Below are 21,047 nucleotides of genomic sequence, written 5' to 3'. Positions count from 1 at the left end.
TTCTAGAACCTTCCTTTCTACCCGATCTACCTCAGTCAAAGCATTTAATTCTTCGGTTATCGATGCATCCGCTTTGGTTTTCGCAAGTAATAAATGCTCAGACCCCCTATATATATGCCTCAGCGGGGAATTTCTCCCACATTCCATTTCTTCTCTTCCCATTTTTCACTTCTCCTGTTCTAGTTTCTCCGGCAACAATCCTGACCATGGTGACCGCTTTTGATCTTTTTTCGACTATTCTCTTTGCTCCCCGACTGAAAATTTATGACCCCGGTGATCAGAGAATTATGATAACCACATCTGATGACAGTGAGAGAACCGGACTAATTTACCGATCAAGATCAAAAATATCGATCGTACTGATCTCGAGTCGGTCTACCGAAATAATCGGTGAATCGATTTCGAGCGAGAAGACTGCTAATTTCCCTCTTAACATCGGTGATCGCCTTTTTAAGTTCATTTGGCTCCTCACCACATCGGGCGTCCTGATTGCGGCTCGGTTCTGGTCGATGACATCCACGATGACTCCTCTTATTATCATGAGAGTCATAGTCACTCCATCTGAGCTGTACATCTATCCGATGCCTATGGCTGGCTTTCTAATCAAACACATCTTTTGATTTAGCCACGAGACCAGGCTTTGACATAGGTCCCTGCTAGGTAGGATGTATTGCCGATCTTTAAAGATCGCCCAAATGATATAATCTGACCTTTAAAGGTTCTTAATGATGTAATCCGATCTCTTGAGATCGCCCAAATGATGTAATCTGACCTTTTGGAAATGAAATGAAATTTTATTTGACAGTTGTCATTTAATTATTGCATTAGTTATTTTCCGATCTCTAATGTGCATATCCGATCTGGTTCCTAACTGAATCACCCTTAGCCGATCTGTAACTCTGAACATCTGCCTTAATCTGACGATCTTTAGCCAGCCGATCTCCTCTTATTTATTTATGGAGTTTCTGGAATGTTCCTGCGACGTGTCAGAAAAGCGGGCGGATTTCGCTTACCGATGCGTCGCTTGGGACACTGTGAGCATTAAATGCTCAAACGGGTATAAATAGGGGAAGGGTCAGTCAGTTGCTCTTTTATGTTATTTTTAACACTTCGCGAGCGATTCCAAAATTCTCTCGTTTCTTCAAGTTCTTCCGACGCCGATCACATTTCGGTAAGGGTTTTGATCTTTCTCTTAGTTAAACTTCTTTCATTTCTTTGAAAATGAGCGGCGCCGAAGGTCAGAGAGCGGCGAGCCCTCCTTTCATCCATGTCTCGTGGTCATCGGATGAAGTCGAGGTGATTAGGTAGAGTGGGCGGCCTGAACCTCCTACGACCTCTATTTCAGCCCGTGGTCAAGCGGCACCATCAAGATGAATGTATTCCTCAGGGAGAGAAAATCTTCCCGTGGATGAATTATCGTCAATCTGCCAGGAAACCGATCTGCAGTCGATTAGCCAACAGTATAACCTTCGAATCGACTCATACGAGCTTATTAGATGCCATAGCGATCTCCGAGCCGATCACTTCTTTGAAGAAAATAATGTGATCATGATATATGAAGAGCAATTAAAAGCTGGGCTGCGATTTCCTCTTAACAACTTCTTCAAGGACATTTTGAAATTCCACCAAGTATGTGTAGCCCAAGTACATCCAAACTCATGGCGAATTCTAGTGGCTTTCAGAGGCTTATGCCGAGCCAAGAAGCTCAAGCCCACAGCAAAGGTTTTTGCCAAGCTGCATAGACTTACTCTTCGAAAGGATGACGAGTATTGGTTCTTCCAAGCCAAACCGCACTGTGGGCTCTTTACCGATCTCCCCTCTTCACTGAAAAATTGGAAGAATCACTTCTTTATTTTGAGGAGCAAGATTCCGAACGGTTTTGAGGGTTTCCCACATAGCTGGTTGCATATGGGCCCATCAATTCCAAAGAAGATCGCCTGAGTAGGGACGAAGGTGCAATGGTAATGGAATTAAAGGATCAGGAGGCCACTCAAAAATACTCATGCCTATACGCTATTATGGTCGAACTGAGATGGTGGCTGATGTGGATGGTCGCCAACGAAAACTATGAACTGCAGCTCTCTAACCTCGGACCCGAGACCGGTATAACCTAAATCTTTAGTCTCCTAGCTTAGATAATCTCACTAACTGTTTTTCTGTGTAGAAATTGCTAGAGGCGAAGGCGCAAAGGAGAGCCAGAAGCGGAAAAGAGAAGTCTCCCGGAAGGTATGAGAAATGAAGATCGTCGCGGCATCACAGACGCCAGGGCGGGATTCAGGAGAAGTGTCAGGAGACTCGTCCCGACCTACGAGGCAACCGGTCTCAGAAGTAGAAGTGGCTCCTTCTCCCCCTTGACAAGAAGAGCCACCACCTCCACCTATTCCTTCTAGTGCAGAAGGCGGGCCTTCCCAACCTACCGTGAGGACCCTGTCTCGAGGCGCCCAGGTCCTTATTCATTCCTTAGACAGGAATCGATCAGTTCGGGAGAACCCGGGCTTGGCCAAGGTTTTGGGAGCTTCCATCTGCCTCTAGGAGGATCGAAACAGGCTGATCCCAAGTGGTATTGATGATCTCCTGGCCTAGACGATGAGTTTGAGTGTAGAGAGCCTGGTGAACCAGCATATAATCAAGGAAAAGGCTCGTCTTCTGAGGTAAGAAATTTTAAAAGCGGTCCAGGACGCAACTTCTGCCCAAGCCCAACTTTCATCCGCCCATGACTACATTGCTGAAATCGAGGGTTGGATGAAATCCTATGAGGATAAGTTGGCCGATCAGGCTTGTGAACTTGAGGAAGCTCGGGCGCTTCGAACTGCTGACGTTGCTCACCTTACTGAAGAGATTAGAGCGAAAGAAGAAGAGGCTGTAACGAGGGAAGCTGGTGCCTATGTGAATGCCCACAGTGATCTCCTGGCTGAGCTTAAGAGGCATTATCCCAGGGAAGACTTCTCGTGGATGGTGGATCTGGCCCCTCAAGACGAAGAGGAGAGCGAGGGGGAAACCGAAGGAGAGAGAGAGACTGAGCAAAATGTAGAACAGGCTGGGGGATCACCCCCAGCCGAATGACTTGTATTTTATTTTGATATGAAATGAAATCCCTTTTGTTCAATTTCTTGATGAGATCGAAAAGTATCCAAATTGTATGAGTGCTTGATTGTTTGAATGCATTAGGACATCAAACTTAACAGCGATTATTAATCTAAGTATAAGAGGTCAGAAGAACATTGTAACCATGAGATCTGCCTGAGCCGAGACCAAAGACCGGATAGAACTTAGATCATTAAAATTGGAAACTTGATTTGGATTAGATCGGAACCACCATTAAATCGGACTGAGACCGTAACCTTATTTTAAGTAATGTCTGAGACACACAAGTGAGGAATCCGATCTAAGTGTTAACTAAATAACTTTCAACTATATTTTGTCAAAAAAGATCGGAAATGAGACCGAATGGCATGGAGACTTGATAGTGGTTTGAGAGATCAAGACTGAGGTTGAACGACATAGAGACTTGATATTGGTTTGATCTCTCTGATGAGAGATCAGTAATGAATTGAATAACATGGAGACTTGGTGTTGGTTCGACCTTCTTTGGCGAGAGATTGAGAATGAGATTGGATAGCATGGAGACTTGATATTGGTGTGATCTCCTTTGTTGGGAGATCGGCAAGCATTCGACTAGATGTGGGATCAGTTTATTTCCTGATCGGGTCACTTATAACCGAAGAGTGTCGGTTGGGGTCAATTTCAAAGTTCATTGACTTCGGTGATCGGCCAAAATATGGTGTCGACAACCATGCCCAAATATTGTCAAAATCATGACCAATTCTCTACCCAAACCTGGATGACCAAACACTAAAACCCAGAAAATGACCAAATGAATAGTACGTGTTCATTTGGTCATAACTCTCTCTATACTAGTCCAAATGACCTAAGATTTACATCAATGGAAAGCTTAGACATAGGGCTACACTTTTCATGAAGACAACTTGACCCAGTTTTTCCTTTAACCAAGTCAAATTGTTAGCACAAGTTGGGTCACTAAAACTGCCAACCCAGAAATTGACCAAACCACTGTTCCTTTGGTATGCTTGACCAGTTTTGGCAAAAATGCCATAACTTGGTCTCCAAAGTTGAAAATTGAGTGAAACCAGTGCCAAAAGTTTTATAAGACATAGCTCAACAAATTTTATGCCTTGACCAAGCTCCAAAACCCATTGCATCCTAGGGAAAATATTAGCCAAATTTAGGAATTGAAATATGGAAAATGTTAAGTTGAACCCAGAATGCCATTTGATACCCATGTGTTCATTTGGCCATAAATCCCACTAGAAAATTCCATTTGAGATGTGCCAATATGATATGGAAACATGAAATTTAGGGCTACAACATTGATTTAGACATATTTGCCAAATTTTAAGTGTAAAGACCCTAAAAAGAGGGTCAAACATACCGCCCTGAAGTTTGACTATTGCCTTTATAGGATTAAGAGTCCAGGTCAATACATTGATCATAACTCACTATACCAAGCTTGAAAAATTATGAAATTGTACCTGGGAGTTTCTAAGACATAGAGGAACAAATATTATAAAGGAGCCTAAGTCTAAAAATGACCATAAATGATCAAATGACTAGTCAAAGTTTATTGACCAGGAATTGCCAATTCTGGATAGCTTAGAGGTAAATGGACCAGTTATGGTATTTTGATCATACCTTGAGTTCTATAACCCCAAATTGAGTGATTCAAGAACTGAAATTCAAGTTTAAACATAGAGGAACAACTTCCAGGAAGGAAGTGTGGCCAAACAGTGGCTGCAAACTGATCAAATGGATAGGTACAAGTGAGACACAAAAACTGAAACTAAAGAAAGGTCCATGAGATAAATTATCTTATGGTAGGGAATTTAACCCTAACAAGCTATTGAACACTAAACCATATGAAAAAGGTATGTGGGACCTATTCTCCCACTATAAAGTGATATGAACATTCAAATAAATATGTAATAATGTGTAATTGCCTATAGTATACCTAGACTTATTTATTTAGTTTGGATCGATTGGTATACCAATTAGGGACTATAGATAGCAGTACTGCCTACCGAGAAAATCATGACCTGATAATATATGTCTGGTATGATTGTTCTATAGGCTATATGCCTACTTACTGGCCATTGTGCCTACCTTATTTCTGGCTTTACAAGCCTGACAGTGGGTCTTGTGCCTGACAGCTAGCCTCGTGCCTGACAGATGTATACAGGGTAGACATATGGCTGTCTAACCCGTATACTCCCATGTATCCAGCTCTTATAGTCTGTTATAGGTTTCTTGGGCACTGATAAAAATTAATTAAGACTTAAAATATAATAAGTAATCATAAAAGATCCCGATAATGTTAATTGTTTCCAAAGTGCAATAAAAATGTAAAAGACCCAGAAATTATGATTTGCAAATATTAATTCAATTGTTTAATTATTGTTATTATAAATTAAGCACCACTAAGTGTTATGCTTAGCACGTTGGTTTTCCATTGCGTAGGTACTGGAGATCAATCGCAGCAGCCGCAGCAGCAGCAGTAGTAGTGCGCACACAGAGCCCGATCAGATCTGCCAGTGCTTACTAGTCACCTCTACAGTTGTATTTCTTTTTGGTAGGGCCCATGTATGTCTAGATTTTGTACTTTTTGTTCATTGTACCTAAAAACATGATGTATTCCATTTTGAGATTTGTAATGTAAACTTGAAATTTATTATCTATGAATTTCTATATGAATGCAATAGATGATATTTCTTTAGAGATCTCATAAATAGTTGTGAATGATATGATAAAAGAGAATATGATATGGAAATGTGTGAAATGAATATGAACATATTAACAGGTGATTAGTGGAACCCACCAGATGCTAATAAAACAGAGGAGGCTCTGTCCGGGTCTCCACAGAAATAAGTTATAAAAAAAAAATTCTACACATGGATATCTACTTTTAAATGATATTAAAAGTTTATAATAGATATGATAATACAAGATAGGGTGCTCCGGCACTGAATATGGCACTTCTTGCTCCGCTATACAGTAGACGGGTAAGGGGTGTCACATAGTGACTAGTCCTTTAGGACAAGAGGTTAGGGTGAATAGATTGTATAAGGATTGTCCTTTGGTGATCCAAGGACACACTTTCCTTTCTGATTTGATTGAAATGCCCTTCAGAGATTATGATATTAACTTGGGCATGGATTAGCTAGCCAGGCATCATGCTATGATTGACTGTAGACTGAAGACAGTCACTTTTGGTCTCGTCCAGTATGGAGATGTCGTAATGCACAGGGAGAGGCAGTTATTGCCATCAAATCTCATTTCAGCTACACTTGCTAGAAGAATGATTCGGAAGGGGTGTGAAGCATATTTGGCTCATGTGATAGACACCCAAGTAGGGAGTCCAGAATTGAGGGATATTCCTACTGTATGTGATTTTCTGAACTTTTTTCTTGAAGAATTACCAGGATTACCTCCGGAAAGAGAGGTGCAGTTTGAAGTTGAGGTCACACCTGGTGTGGAACCAATCTCTATTACTCCATATAGAATGGCCCTGACTGAGTTAAAGGAGTTGAAGGTGCAGTTACAAGAATTACTTAATAAGGGTTTTATCCACCCTAGTGTGTCACCTTGAGGAGCACCAGTTTTGTTTGTAAAAAAAATGGATGGTACTCTCCGTCTGTGTATCGACTACAGACAGTTGAATAATGAGATCATAAAGAATAAATATCCTCTGCCACAAATAGATGATTTGTTTGATTAATTGAAAGATACAGTTGTATTCTCCAAAATTCATTTGAGATCGGGATATTATCAGTTGAGGGTGCAAGAGCAGAGTATACCTAAAACTGCCTTCAAGACTCGCTATGGCCATTATGAGTTCTTAGTAATGCCATTCAGGTTAACTAATACTCTAGCTACTTTTTATGGACTTGATGAACATTATCTTCAGGCCATATCTAGACCAATTTGTGGTGGTGTTCATTGATGACATCCTAGTGTACACGAAGAATGCAGAGGAGCATGATAAGCACTTGAGGATAGTACTGCAGACTTTGAGGGAGAAACAGTTATATGCCAAACTATCAAAATGTGAGTTTTGGCTGAAGGAAATTGCCTTTTTGGGGCACATTGTATCAGCTAAAGGTATCAAGGTGGATCCCAGAAAAGTAGAAGCTATCCTTAATTGGAAGCCGTCTAGAAATGTCATTGAAGTTTGGAGTTTCCTTAGTTTGGCCGGTTATTACCACAGGTTTGTGAAGGAATTCTCCATGTTAGCATCTCCACTTACTAAGTTGCTGTAGAAAGATATGAAATTTCAATGGCCTGATCAGTGTCAGAAGAATTTTGATGAGTTGAAACGATGTTTGACTAAAGCTCCAGTCTTAACTTTACCTACTCTTGGTAAAGAGTATACCATATATAGTGATGCTTCTCACAATGGTTTAGATTCTGTACTAATGCAAGATAGAAATGTCATTGCTTATGCTTCATGCCAGCTTAAACTATATGAGAGGAATTATCCTACACATAACTTGGAGCTAGCAGCCATTGTATTTGCTCTGAAGATTTGGAGACACTACTTATATGGAGAGAAGTGTTACATCTACACAGATTATAAGAGCTTGAAGTATTTGGGCACATAGAAGGAGTTGAATTTGAGGTAGAGACGATGGCTAGAATTGATAAAAGACTATGATTGCTTGATAGATTACTAGCCTGGGAAAGCAAATGTGGTAGCAGATGCCTTAAATCACAAGACTATGGCTAGCTTACGAGTATTACCTTTATTCATGGTGCATGACTTGAAAGCATTACATGCAAATTTAGAGATTGATTATGAGGGATGGATGATAGCTACTTGGCAAGTGAAGCCAATGTTGATTGATCAAATTAAAATGGCAGCTTAGAATGATAATAAGTATGTGAAATTGATGGAAGAAGCTCAGGATGGCAAGAAACCAAACTTTGCAGTGAATGATGAGGGCTTATTGCTATACCAGGACAGAATGTGCATTCCTAATGATGTTGAATTGAGACAAATCATTTTGAAGGAAGCATATGACTCACCATTTGCTATGCACCTTGGTGGAACCAAAATGTACAAAACCATGAAAGAACACTATTGGTGGATGGGCATGAAGCATGATATTGCAGAATATGTGGCCAAATGCCTAACTTGTCAGTAAGTAAAGGCAGAACACTAAGTGCCAACAGGGTTGCTACAACCATTGCCAATTCCCGAGGGGAAATGGGAGAGAATCACTATGGATTTTGTGATGGGACTTCCATGGACACAGAAGAATCATGATGCAGTTTGAGTCATTGTGGACAGATTAATTAAGTCTACACATTTTTTGTCAGTGAGAATGGACTATAGTTTAGACAGATTGGCTAAATTATACATTGATGAAGTGGTAAGATTACATAGAGTGCAAGTGTCCATCATATCGGACAGAGATCTAAGGTTCACTTCTAGATTCTGGGGTAGTCTTCAAATAGCCCAAGGAACTATATTGAACTTCAGCACCGCATTACATCCACAGATAGACGGCCTAGTCTGAGAGGATCATCCAGATTTTAGAGGATATGCTTCGGGCTTGTGTGATTGAATTTGAAAAAAGTTGGGATACACACTTGCCTTTATTGAATTTGCCTACAACAACAGCTATCAGTCGAGTATTGCGATGCCTCCATATGAAGCACTTTATGGCAGAAAATGTAAAACCCCCTTGTGTTGGGATGAAGTGGGCGAGAGAAAGTTAATTGGCCCAGAAATTGTGCAATAGATGGAAAAAAAGATTAAGCTTATTAGAGACAGACTCAAGGCTGCATCAAATAGATAAAAGTCCTATCTAGATTTAAAGAGACGGGATATTGAGTATAGTATGTGTGATAAAGTATTCCTTAAAGTTTCTCCTTGGAAAAAGATTATGAGATTTGGTAAAAAAGGAAAACTGAGTCCTCGCTTCATCGGGCCATATGAGATTCTAGAAAGAGTGAGTCCGCTAGCATATAGACTTACATTGCCTCAAGAGTTGGAAAAGATTCACAATGTCTTCCATGTCTCCATGTTAAGGAGGTATAGATCAGAACCCTCACACATCTTACCAGTAGAGGAGATTGAAGTGAATCCATACCTTACTTATGATGAAGAGCCCATAAAGATCTTGGCACATGAGGTGAAGCAGCTGAGAAACAAGCAGATACCACTGGTCAAAATGCTGTGGAATCATCATTCAGGCTAGGAGGCTACATGGGAGCGCGAGGAGAACATGAGGAGACAGCACCCACAACTATTCAGAGACTGATACTAAGTAAAATTTCAGGAAGAAATTTTCTTTTAAGGAGGAGAGAATTATAACACCTTCATACTAAGTAATCCTATGCACTCTACTATTTCGGTGACTAATATCTGTCCGGACAGGTAGAATATCTAGAACTAAACTTAAATCACATAGCAAAGCCATAAATAAAATGAATTGGATTTGTTTAAAATCTCTTGTAGTATATTTAATAGATTATTGATAGACAAAGTTCAGTAATTTATTAGGTATACTACAGGATCATGTAATGCCTTACAGAGAGGTAAAGTGTGACACAATGCGCCTTAAATTAAATACTGCCTCCGTCCATCTTTATGTATCTCATTTAAAGTTAAATAATAATTAAAAAAGTGACTAGATAACCTTATTTTTATAAAAACATATTAGTAATTGATTAAATTATCTTTTATTTCACTTTTTATCCCAATTGAGTTCACCGCAAGATTTTTGGGTAAGGTTATAATTTGGGTCCATTAAGACATACCCAGAATTCAGGCCACATAAAATAATAAGTAATATACTTAATTCAAAACCTAGTCACCAACTACTCAAATTTAACCTTAGAAGGAAAAAGGCATTCTCCATTGCTGTAATTTCGATGGCAAATAAGAAGAGAGGAGAGAGGAAAAGGGATTTTGGATTTGAGAGGAAGAGGGCAAAAGTGGTTGTGGGAATAAAAAGAGGGGGCATTTTAATTTTCTTAAAAAAAATGGCAATTAGAAACCAACCAAAATCGGTTTTTAATTTGAAGTAGAATAATTTTGAAACCGAAAACAATCAGTTTCTAAATATAACTAGATATACATTAATTTTTGAAACTACCATAAATCGGTTTCTAATTACAACTACATGAATTAGAAACTGATAAAACTCGGTTTCTAATTTCCCTTTAAAATTTAATAGATAAAATAAATAATAGATTAATTTTGAAACCAAAACCAATCAGTTTTGAAACATAACTAAAAGAATTAGAAACTGATCAAAATTAGTTTCTAATTTGACCTCATAATTTATAAAATAGATAATCAGATTAAGTTTAAAATTGAAAGTAATTGGTTTCTAAATATAATTAGATAACACTTTAATTTTTGAAACCGAAAGTAATCAGTTTCTAAATATAACTAAAGGAAGTAGAAACCGATATAAATCGGTTCCTAATTTGACTTTAAAATTTAATCAATAAAATTGATAATAGATTTATTTTGAAACCGACATAAATTGGTTTCTAAATATAACTAAGGGAAATAGAAACTAACAGAAATTGGTTTCTAAGTTGACTTTAAAATTTAGTGAATAAAATATATAATAGATAAATTTTAAAATCAAAAGCTATCAGTTTCTAAGTGTAAATAAAGAAATTAGAAACTGACAGGAATTGGTTTCCATTTTGACTTTAAAATTTAGTAAATAAAATAGAAATTATATTAATTTTGAAACCGATATAAATTAGTTTCTAAATATAAATAGATAATACCTTTATTTGGAAACCAAAAGTAATCAGTTTCTAAATTAAACTTAAAGGAATTAGAAACCAACGAGATTTGGTTTCTAATATGACTTAAATATAATGGAACTAGTTTTGAGCTTTTAAATCAGAAACGGAGCATAATTCAGTTTCAAAAGTCAGTTTGTAATCAGTTTCTAAACCAATGCTAAATTTGCCGCCAAATTGTAGCGCGTAATATAGAAATTGATGGGTTTCCATTTCAAATTACGGTTTCAAAACCGTTGCTAATCGGTTTCTGGTATATTTAACCCGTTCTACCCAATTTTCATTTCAAAAATCATTTCAAATTATAAACCGACATAAATTCATTTCTAAATTCGGTTTCTGTTCCGATATTTTCTTGTAGTGAACAAAGCTTCAATATGAGCACTTAACCCCATTACAAGTGGCAATTGGCGTGGTCCAGTAGGGTTTGAGGCCCTTGATCCCAAAGCATACTCATCCTAAATTGGTGGAGCTGCTTGAGAGATGCTGGCAGAAAGATCCATCTTTGAGACTTGTATTCTCTGAAATTTTAGAAGTACTACAGCATTTAGCCAGGAAGTTACTAGAGGAAACAGAGGATAGACAAGGAAATCGTCTGGAAGAGCCCTAAAAGCAATTAGGCGAGGCTGAAAATGAAGTAATAAGTGAGAATATTGCATATATTATTGAAAAGCTTTGCATGGATTATTCACTTTTACATTTTTTTTTTATAAGCAAGCAGAATTTTATTAGGAATAAATTTTCTTTTACATTTTGACATGTTCCATGTGGATGTATGTTGTCTAACCATACAAGTGTATAAGATATGCACGTTAAAAATCATCAAAGCCTTTCTCTTCCCTTCCTTAATAGTCCTTTAATTAAGTATAAATTCTCCCACCCCTTCAATTGTCATATTTTACCCCCTGTTTGCAGACTAAAAATTTGCAAAAATTCAATTTGATTATTTTTTTTAATCAATTCTCATGTTTAAAAATATGATAAATGAGAAAGTTAATTCTTTTAACTTAAAAAAAATAATTTTAAAAGAAATAAAAATCATGTTAAAAATAATGTGATTATGTAAGAATTTATTTTATTAATTTCTTTTCCTAAATATGATTTATTTCAAAGAAGTCTAAAAAATTAATATTTCTTTTCTTTATACGTCTTATAAGCAATAATTCCACAATGAAAAATTATTTAAGAAGTTTTCAATATCATACTATAAAGCGCTATTCATTGTTTAGGTAATTTTCTCCAATTATAGCAAATTAGTCATTTTGTTTACGATTTGCGCAGGATACTTATTATTTTACTTTAATAATATAATTTAATACATATTTCTCTATATTTTATATTTTATAATTGTATTATAAAATTATATTAATGATGAAATTTTTAGTTAATTATAATTTTATTTTAATCGTTAATATATAAAGTTTTTAATAATAGTTGATATTTTTTTTATAAAAAGTAGTCGATATAATTTAAAATTTTGAAATAAGTTGATTGATAGTTTTTTTTATATTTTATTTAAATTAGTTGGCATAGAAAAAAAAACATATATCATGGGGAGATTTTTAAATTATTATTATTAAAACTCTTAAATTTTAAATGTAAGAAATGTTTTTAAACAATAAATGTTTAAATTTCATAAATAACTTTCTACTAAATAATTATTTAAATATACATCTTAATATAATTTTTTTTATAAATAATTCACCCTTTCTAATCTAATTGAAATTTTAATTAAATATTTTTTTGATATTTTTTTAAGTATAAAATAAGATTTTAGTAATTGAAATTCAAGAAATATTTAAATACAAAGTTGATTTTTATTTCAAGTTAATATATAATTTTTTAATAGTAATTGATATAGTTTTATATTTAATGATATATCATTTAATTTTAAATTTTAAAATAAGTTGATTAGTATATTATTTTTATTTTAATTTTATTTTATATACCAAAAAAAGGATAAAAAAATTATAAAAAAAGTATATCATATGGCGATTTTAAAATTATTATTATTATTATTATTATTATTAAAATTCTTAAATTTTAAATATAAGAAATGTTTTGAAAAATAAATGTTTAGATTTTATAAATAATTTTCTAGTGAATAATTATTTATTGTATTAATATAATTTTAAAAAAATAACTCACCCTTTTTCTAATCTAAACGAAAATTAAATTAAAAATATATTTTTTTGATAATTACTTTTTTAGTATCAGATAAGATTTTATTAATTAAAATTAAAAAATATTTAAATAAAAATCTAATTTTATTTTAAGTATTAATATATAAATTTTCTAGTAGTAGTGAATATAATTTTATATTTGATAATACATTATTTAATTTTAAATTTTGAAATAAGTTAATTATTAAATTATTTTATATTACTATTTAATTTAGTTGTCATATATCAGTAAAAATACAAATAAAGTAGAAGAAAAAACACACATATCATATGGCAATTTTTATATTTAAATTATTATTACTAAATTATTTAAATTTTAAATACAAGAAAAATTTTAAAATAAATTTTTAAATTTCCTAAATAAATTTTTAGTGAATAATTATATATATATATATTAGATTATTTTATATTTTTAAATAAAATTAGCTTAAATAGGTGATTTTTTTGTCAAGTAGCATATATGTCAATAATAATTATACTAAGAAAATAATAAATGAAAAAATTTAAGTTATTTTTTTTAACTATGTGGCATGATTTTGTGAGTTTATTTGTATGCATTAGCTTTAATATATATATATATATATATATATATATATATATATATATATATATATATATATATATATATATAAAAATAAATACCAATACATATTATAAGACTCCTCTATTAAAATATAAAAGAAAAGATTAAAAATTAACTTAATTATATGATATTGTGTATCAAGATGGAGCAAGGTGTCAATTCCATGTAAAAATTGTGTGCTTATCATAGTATATATTCCAATTCTTGATTTTAACCTCATTGATCAAGTAATTTGCAGTGACATTAAGTTTTGCTGGTACATATATAGAATCGGCAAATAAGCAATTCTATATCTTCTAGAAAGAGATCCAAAATCAAAAACTTCTTTATGAACTTTGGTTAGGGTTACATGGTGATTAGGCAGTTCTAAAAAAAAAAAAAAAGTAGAGTAAAAGAGATAAAGAATATATCAAAGTCGTGGTTAAATATACCTGTCTATTCTCAAGAGATGTGCATATAGGTATGCCTTATTTTCTAAATTTCAATCCCTTAAAATATTAGAAATTTTATCTAATTTTTTAAATTTAGATATTTTATATAACTAATAATTAAAAGAAAGTATTTTTGAATGATTAGATGAACGAACCCATCTAATCATTTTTTATTCAATAAATATTTTTTACTTTTTAAATTTTAAATATTTTTTTATAATTAATAATTAAAAGAAGATAATAAGTTAGTTAAAATAAAAACTTAAACATTTTATACTGCATAGATTCTAAATATTTTATATTTTAAATAAAATCAGCTTAAACAGGTGAAATTTTTTGATCTCTGTCGTTTTCCTTTATCTCTTAGTTTGCAATGTTGAATGTTGTTGAAAAGCAAAATTGTTCTTCGTATTAGAAGATTAGGTTGAATTAAATACGTGTATAGCGGTGTATGAAAGAGGCGTGTGTTTTTTTTTTTTTTTTAATTTCTGACTTAGATTCACTATCTCTCTTTTATGCATAATGTTAACATGAGCATTGTCGGACCATTGTAGGAGGCAAAGGGTGGTGTTATTGTTCTCAACTTTTGGAAAAGGACATTGGTAGACCCATATGGTAAACTCGCAAACAGGTACCCCATGTGCATTAAATTCATTTTTTATAGTTAGTGTTTATAATACAGTAATGGAAAATAGTATTTTATGGGTATTAATGTGTTTAACAGTGTGTGTAAGAGGGAATAATAAATTAGAGTTTTCAAAAAGTAAAGTGTTTCAATTTCTAGAATTAGGTTTTACAAATTTATTTGAAGAAAAATATTGATTTTTGTATGTTAATTATGCATAATTTTGTAACTGAGTATTATTTTATGAACATGGCAGGGTCTGGAATCCCTAAATATTTTACACTGGTTTTACATGTGAAAGGAACTAAGGGTGAATGGAGGTATTACGATGGGGTAAGTTGGTCAATGCATTATTGTTAATTGGATGATATGAGTTTGTTAGAATAGATAAATTATGCTAGGGTATCAAAGTAGAAAGGTTGATAAGGTACTTTTGGATAGTTCCAGGGCTTGATTATAGAGATAGGTTAAGGCCATTAGCTTGTGACAATGATGTTCTAACAATGTGCTAACATGCATAATTAGAGGGGGAAGTAGATGTTTATGTAGAGCACCTAATTGTGGATGAATTAAGAAGAGAATTTAGGAAAGAAAGTGAGGACATGCAACCAAAGAGTAAAGGGGTTATACTTAAGGAGATTGATGAGGATTTAGGTAATGCAATTCCAGGGAATAATTCAACAACTCATCATTTAAATGACCAACAGTCATCACTGGGCCTTCATGTCTGATAGATAAAAGGTACTAATTTTTTTAATTAATATATAGGCATATGTGTATGATTAAATCATGTACCTGTACTTTTTCTATTTTTTAATGGTATATATATATATATATATATATATATATATATATATATATATATATATATATATATATATATATATATATATATATTTCATTCTTTGAATAGGGGCTTGTAGTAGTAATTGCTGAAATGTTTCCAAATTCTGAATGTAGATTACATCTTAGACATATGTACACTAATTTTAGAGGTAGTTTTAAAGGTAAAAAATTGAAGGATATATTATGGAATGCAGCTAAATCCACCTATAAGTAGAAATTGGATTATCGGTAGATAAAATTGAGGATAAAAATCCTGATGCAAGGAAGTGATTGAGAGAAAGTCCTTGTGAGCACTGGTCTAGGGCCTACTGTACCATTGTCCCTATGCTTGATGTGCTAACCAATAACTTGTGTGAATGTTTCAATAGATATATTTTGTATACTAGGGATAAAGCAATCATAACTATACTGTAGATAATAAGGACAAAGTTGATGAGTAGGCTTTTTAAGAAAAAGGAAATGATGGAGAAAGTTAATGGTGCAATTTGTCCTAAAATATATTGAAAAAAAATTGAATGAGATGAAAAAACTTTCTGTTATATTTACATCACAATTTTCAAGCGGTCCTGAGGTTTAAGTATTTGGGGCAAGATGTCAATTTGTTGTTAATGTTGTTAGAAGAACATGCACATGTAGGTGGAATTTGAATGGCATTCCATGTGCCCATGCATGTGCTGTGTTTTTTGGTAATAATCAATCACCTGAGAGTTATGTGAATGAATGCTATTTAATAAAGACTTATTTAAAGGTATATGGGCATGTCATTAATCCTATCAATGGCCATGAATTATGGCCAAAAGCCTTTTTAAACAACATCATCATTCCCAATAGCCCAATTTAGAAAAAGAGAAGTAGAAAGCAAAAAGCTAGGAGGAAAGAGCCAAAAGAATTAGAGAGGGCAACAGTTGAAGGGAGGCTAAGTAGGAAGAGAAGAGTATTAATGAGATGCAAAATATGTGGAGTCATAGGTCACAATAAAAGGTTCTATAGCAAAAATCTCACTAATGCATCTCCAAGCAATCCTCCTTCTGGTGCAACTCCAATTAATTTTTAAAAAAAATAGGAAAGAAAAAAGGGAAAAACCATTGGAACTACCTTAGCTAAAGCTAGTGTAAGATTTAATCCATGTTTATAAGTAAAGTCATTTCATTTTATGTCATATATATATGTGTGTGTGTGTGTGTGTCATTCAAATATATATTTTTTTATTTGCATTTTTTAGGAATGTGGAGGCAGTCAACCTTCATCTGCCATTGGAATGACCTCATCATCCCATTTAAATCCTCCATACATAGTCCAATGGATGATGGATGTAAGAGAAAAATTTTCCATTAGTCATTTTATCCTTCATAATGCAAATAATTTTTTTTAGTATTAATTGCTTTTATTTACTTAAAACAAGGTTCAAGTCAAATACCTCATAGATCAGCAAGACTTACTCAAGAAATTTTACATGATTCACGAGTTTTTACCTCAAATATATTGAAAATGTTTTAATATTTGTTTTATCATCTTTCTTTAAGCTTAAATGACTATACTTACACTCACTATACTCTTTGCAGTCACAATAAAGTAATGTCACAAGTTCCAACATGCAGCCCATAATTCTATCAAGGATTCAAAGCAAGAAGCATGTTATTGCAAAGAGCAAACCTAACACTAGATCAACTGTTGTAGCAAAGAAGAAAAAGAACAAACAAAAGCAGCAAGGAAAAAAAGCCTTGGAAACGAATATTTCTGGTGTCCAATATTTATATTTTGATATTTTGGCAATATGTTGATTTTGTATAAATGACTTGGGTGATTAAGCTTATAATATTGATAGGTTGTAGAAGGGATGGTTATTTTGGACAGTAGATAAGATGTTTTATTATTAGGTTGGGATCGTTTTGGTTCTTTTTGGTTTAAGGATAATTACTTGTTATTGGATGATGCTTCGAATGTGAAATAGGATGAAGCATATTTTGTTTCAACTCAGAAGCATTCTGTAAATAGCTTATATGTTGTCAAAGTCAATGGAAATATTTTGATTTGGAATTCTTCATTATTGTACTATACTTTTACAATTTGTTTAAAGGCTATTTATTTGTTCTATTACAGATCAATTCTTAATCCATTACTTCCAATTAATCAACAAAACAATAATAAAACTAATTAATGCAAATAACAATTGGTTTTCATTAAAACTAGGTAGATATTTATTAAAACTTGTAGTTTCCATTTTACATAAACAACAACCCATACAAAACAACTTCCCTTCTTGCAAGCTACTATGAACTACATTGGTAATTTTCACTTTACCAATAGCCTAGCCATCAGAAGACTTTGTCCAGCAGAAGATATAAACCCAAAAACAATGCAATGTACATCCACTTTCTCTCTTTGTCTCTCACAGCTTCCATTTCATGTTCATGGCTCTCAATTCTTTTTGGTAATCCTGAAATCACTTGAGTTGCTCTAGATGGGAAAGGATCATCATATCATCATACTACTAGAAATACCAATAATACTTTGATGTATGCAAACACCCACTAGCACACTAAGCTATAATTTTTATCAAAAAACTCAAAAAAATAAAATACTATGCATATTTTCATAACTTACCCCGTAATTTTTGCAGTCATGAAAATGCCCACTAGGGTTACCACTAGTCCAAGAAGTGCGCAGATCAGCTTAAATGTTGCAAATACATCTCCGAACAATCACATCATATTCACTTTACTCCATTGTTTTCCTTTGTCAGCACAAAATCACACAAACTTTCTTCTTTTACTTTGAATAGAAAAGGAAAGCGAGAAAAGTAGAGAGAAGTGAGAGATGTTTTAAATCGATGGAGAGAGACAAAGGAAAAGATTTATTTAAATATCAAAAGGGGAGTGAGATTTGACTTCTCCATGTAGAAGAGATAATATAAGAGAGCGCACTTTTTTATGCATAAAAATGCTACGTGGATTAGCCACATCATCACATGATTGGAGCTATTGACGAAAATCGAGCAAAGTAATTTCTTTGTTGGAAAATTTGAAATTTAATGACTTGCAAGTAAAAAATTAAAATTTAGTGATCTTACTGTAAATACTTTAAAAGTTGAGTGATTTTCAGTAAAATTTACTATTTTTTTTCTCGTTTTTCATATGTTAGTAATTGTGTGGAATTAACAAACATAATCAATGGAAATATAATAAGAAATAAAGTGACACTCCAAAATTTTATAAAATCATAATTTAAAAAATTTAAAAACTTGCACAACATATGGGCAAATGACTAGTTGATTATAGTTATCACTCTATTTCGTTGATGGTTAGTGAAAATTCTTCTAGGCATCCTCATAATGGATGCTGAGATTTTTTTAACACATCACAGAAAAATCATTTCAACAATAAATAATTATTTAAACAAAATAAATAATTAATGCACATAAAAAAATTTACACAAAATAATTATTTTCAAGACAAACAAAAGGAAAGATTATTTATTTACACAAAATAAATAATTTTAATCAATTATAATGACTTGAAAAGATATTAAAAAAACTAAGAAAAATTTTGGGACAAATTTCATAATTTTTGGATAAATAAATAATTTGTTATGAATTTTTTTAAAATAATTTATTAAAAATAAATAAAAATAATAAAAAATGTTACAATTTTTTTTAAATCATAAATAATTTAACAATAATTTTAGAAGTTTATCATTTTTTCCGATAAAAAAATTCGCTCTGAAAACCCTATTTTGCATCTTTTGAAAAATTGTTAAGAGGTCAAAACAACAAGTCATGTAGCCCTAACACGATGTGTCATTTCACCAAATTAGTAAATGCCGTTTGGTTTAGGTCTTCTCCAACCTCTAAAATGGGTACTAAAACCAGGAAATATATATATATATATATTAAAATTATTTACATATTAATTATTATAATTTATTTTATATATGTTATCGCTACTAATTTAAACGTGTTTTAACTTTTAGAGAGAATTTTACATTATTTTGATATATTACTCCTTAAATATTTCTTATATTAAATCTATTTTCATATAATTAATATATAATTTACGTAATATTATTTAAATAATTTCATATTATTACACACATAAATATTATTTCATTAATTTTAGTTTTTTAAATGAAAGTATATTTTGCTGGTTTATTTTTGTTTTTTAGTTATATTATTTTTTTTAAATCTTAATTTAAAATACGTGTATTTATAAATAAGGGAGGTGAGTTCCAAACGACTTAGATGATAATTTATTTATATAAATATTATTAAATTTATATTGTAAATATTTTTTTTAATTAATTGTCTAAATATTTGTTAAAACTTATATTATTTATTTTAATAAATAAATATTGATTATTATTTAATAAAAATATAATTTATAAATTTTTATCAATTAATTATAATAAGTAAATGACTATTTAGATTTCCCCCTTCATTTCTACATTTGCCACACGCACACATTTACATGTGGCCTTTCATATTTGCGTTTGACATACACGCATATATATATATATATATATATATATATATATATATATATATATATATATATATATATATGTGCACATCATTAAGTTTAGATGTAAGTTAATAGTTTTATTATAAATTTTTAATAAATTTTTATATTTAAATATGATTATATTTTTAATAAATTTTTATATTTAATTTTTAAATATTTTAATAAAAATTTAAAAGATTAAATTTGTATTATTTCAATAAAAATTTCATATTATAAAAATTTAAAAGGTTATTATTTTGATTAATTAATTAAATTAAAAATTAAAAGAAAAAACTCAGTTAAATTCATAAAAAAAAAATATTTAGTTCAAATACTGCACGGCTCACTGGTCCTTCCCTATGTTTAAATGATGTCTCCGTCTGTAAAAAGCTTTAAAAGTGAAAAGGACCAATCAGGACTAACAAAAATGGCTGCTAGTGGAAACCGTTTGAACGAGTCAAAAGCTTAATTTTTTTGCTGACTTTTTAATTAACAGAAGGTACGGATTTTTTAAACAGAAGATATTTTACTGATTAAATTTTTTTAAAATAATTTTTATTTTTTAAATTTTAATAATTTTATTAAAATATAAAAATATTTAATATAAATATATATTATTAATTTAATATTATAATCAAATAAAAGAAAATATTTTCTAAAAAAAAAATTTATTTAAAAAATTTCTATGAAAACATTATATTTTCTGTGAAACAAAAACCTCAACATTTATTTTCTTTCTTTCTTTGTTTTTTCTTCAGCTTCATCATGGTTTATTGGATGATTATTCTCATAGGAAACTTCTTCCTATGAATATGAGTGTTTCTTTGAAAAGGACTTCAATTGAATTATATTAGGTTAGGACCAGCAATTAGCAAGCTTGGAAATGGAATGTGTGTGTGTGTGTGTTTATTATGATTATCTTCAAGTCTTTTTTCCTCTGTAAATTTGAATAAAATGAAACAGAAAAATGAAAACCCATCAATTTGTAGCTGATCAGAGATATTTATTAAATGCGATATCCATTTTTTGGTTGAAGAA

General features: G+C 31.9%; 1 pseudogene; it reads right to left on the bottom strand.

Annotated features, from left to right (window-relative positions):
- The window catches only part of LOC110660036 (probable methyltransferase At1g29790), a 54,814-nt pseudogene that overhangs the window by 23,553 nt on the left and 10,214 nt on the right, over nucleotides 1-21,047 (bottom strand).

This window comes from Hevea brasiliensis, chromosome 13, assembly GCF_030052815.1.
Source record: "Hevea brasiliensis isolate MT/VB/25A 57/8 chromosome 13, ASM3005281v1, whole genome shotgun sequence".
Classification (NCBI taxonomy): domain Eukaryota; kingdom Viridiplantae; phylum Streptophyta; class Magnoliopsida; order Malpighiales; family Euphorbiaceae; genus Hevea; species Hevea brasiliensis.
The sequence above is the reverse complement of the archived record's forward strand: the minus strand, read 5'-3'. Positions and strand labels throughout refer to the sequence as shown.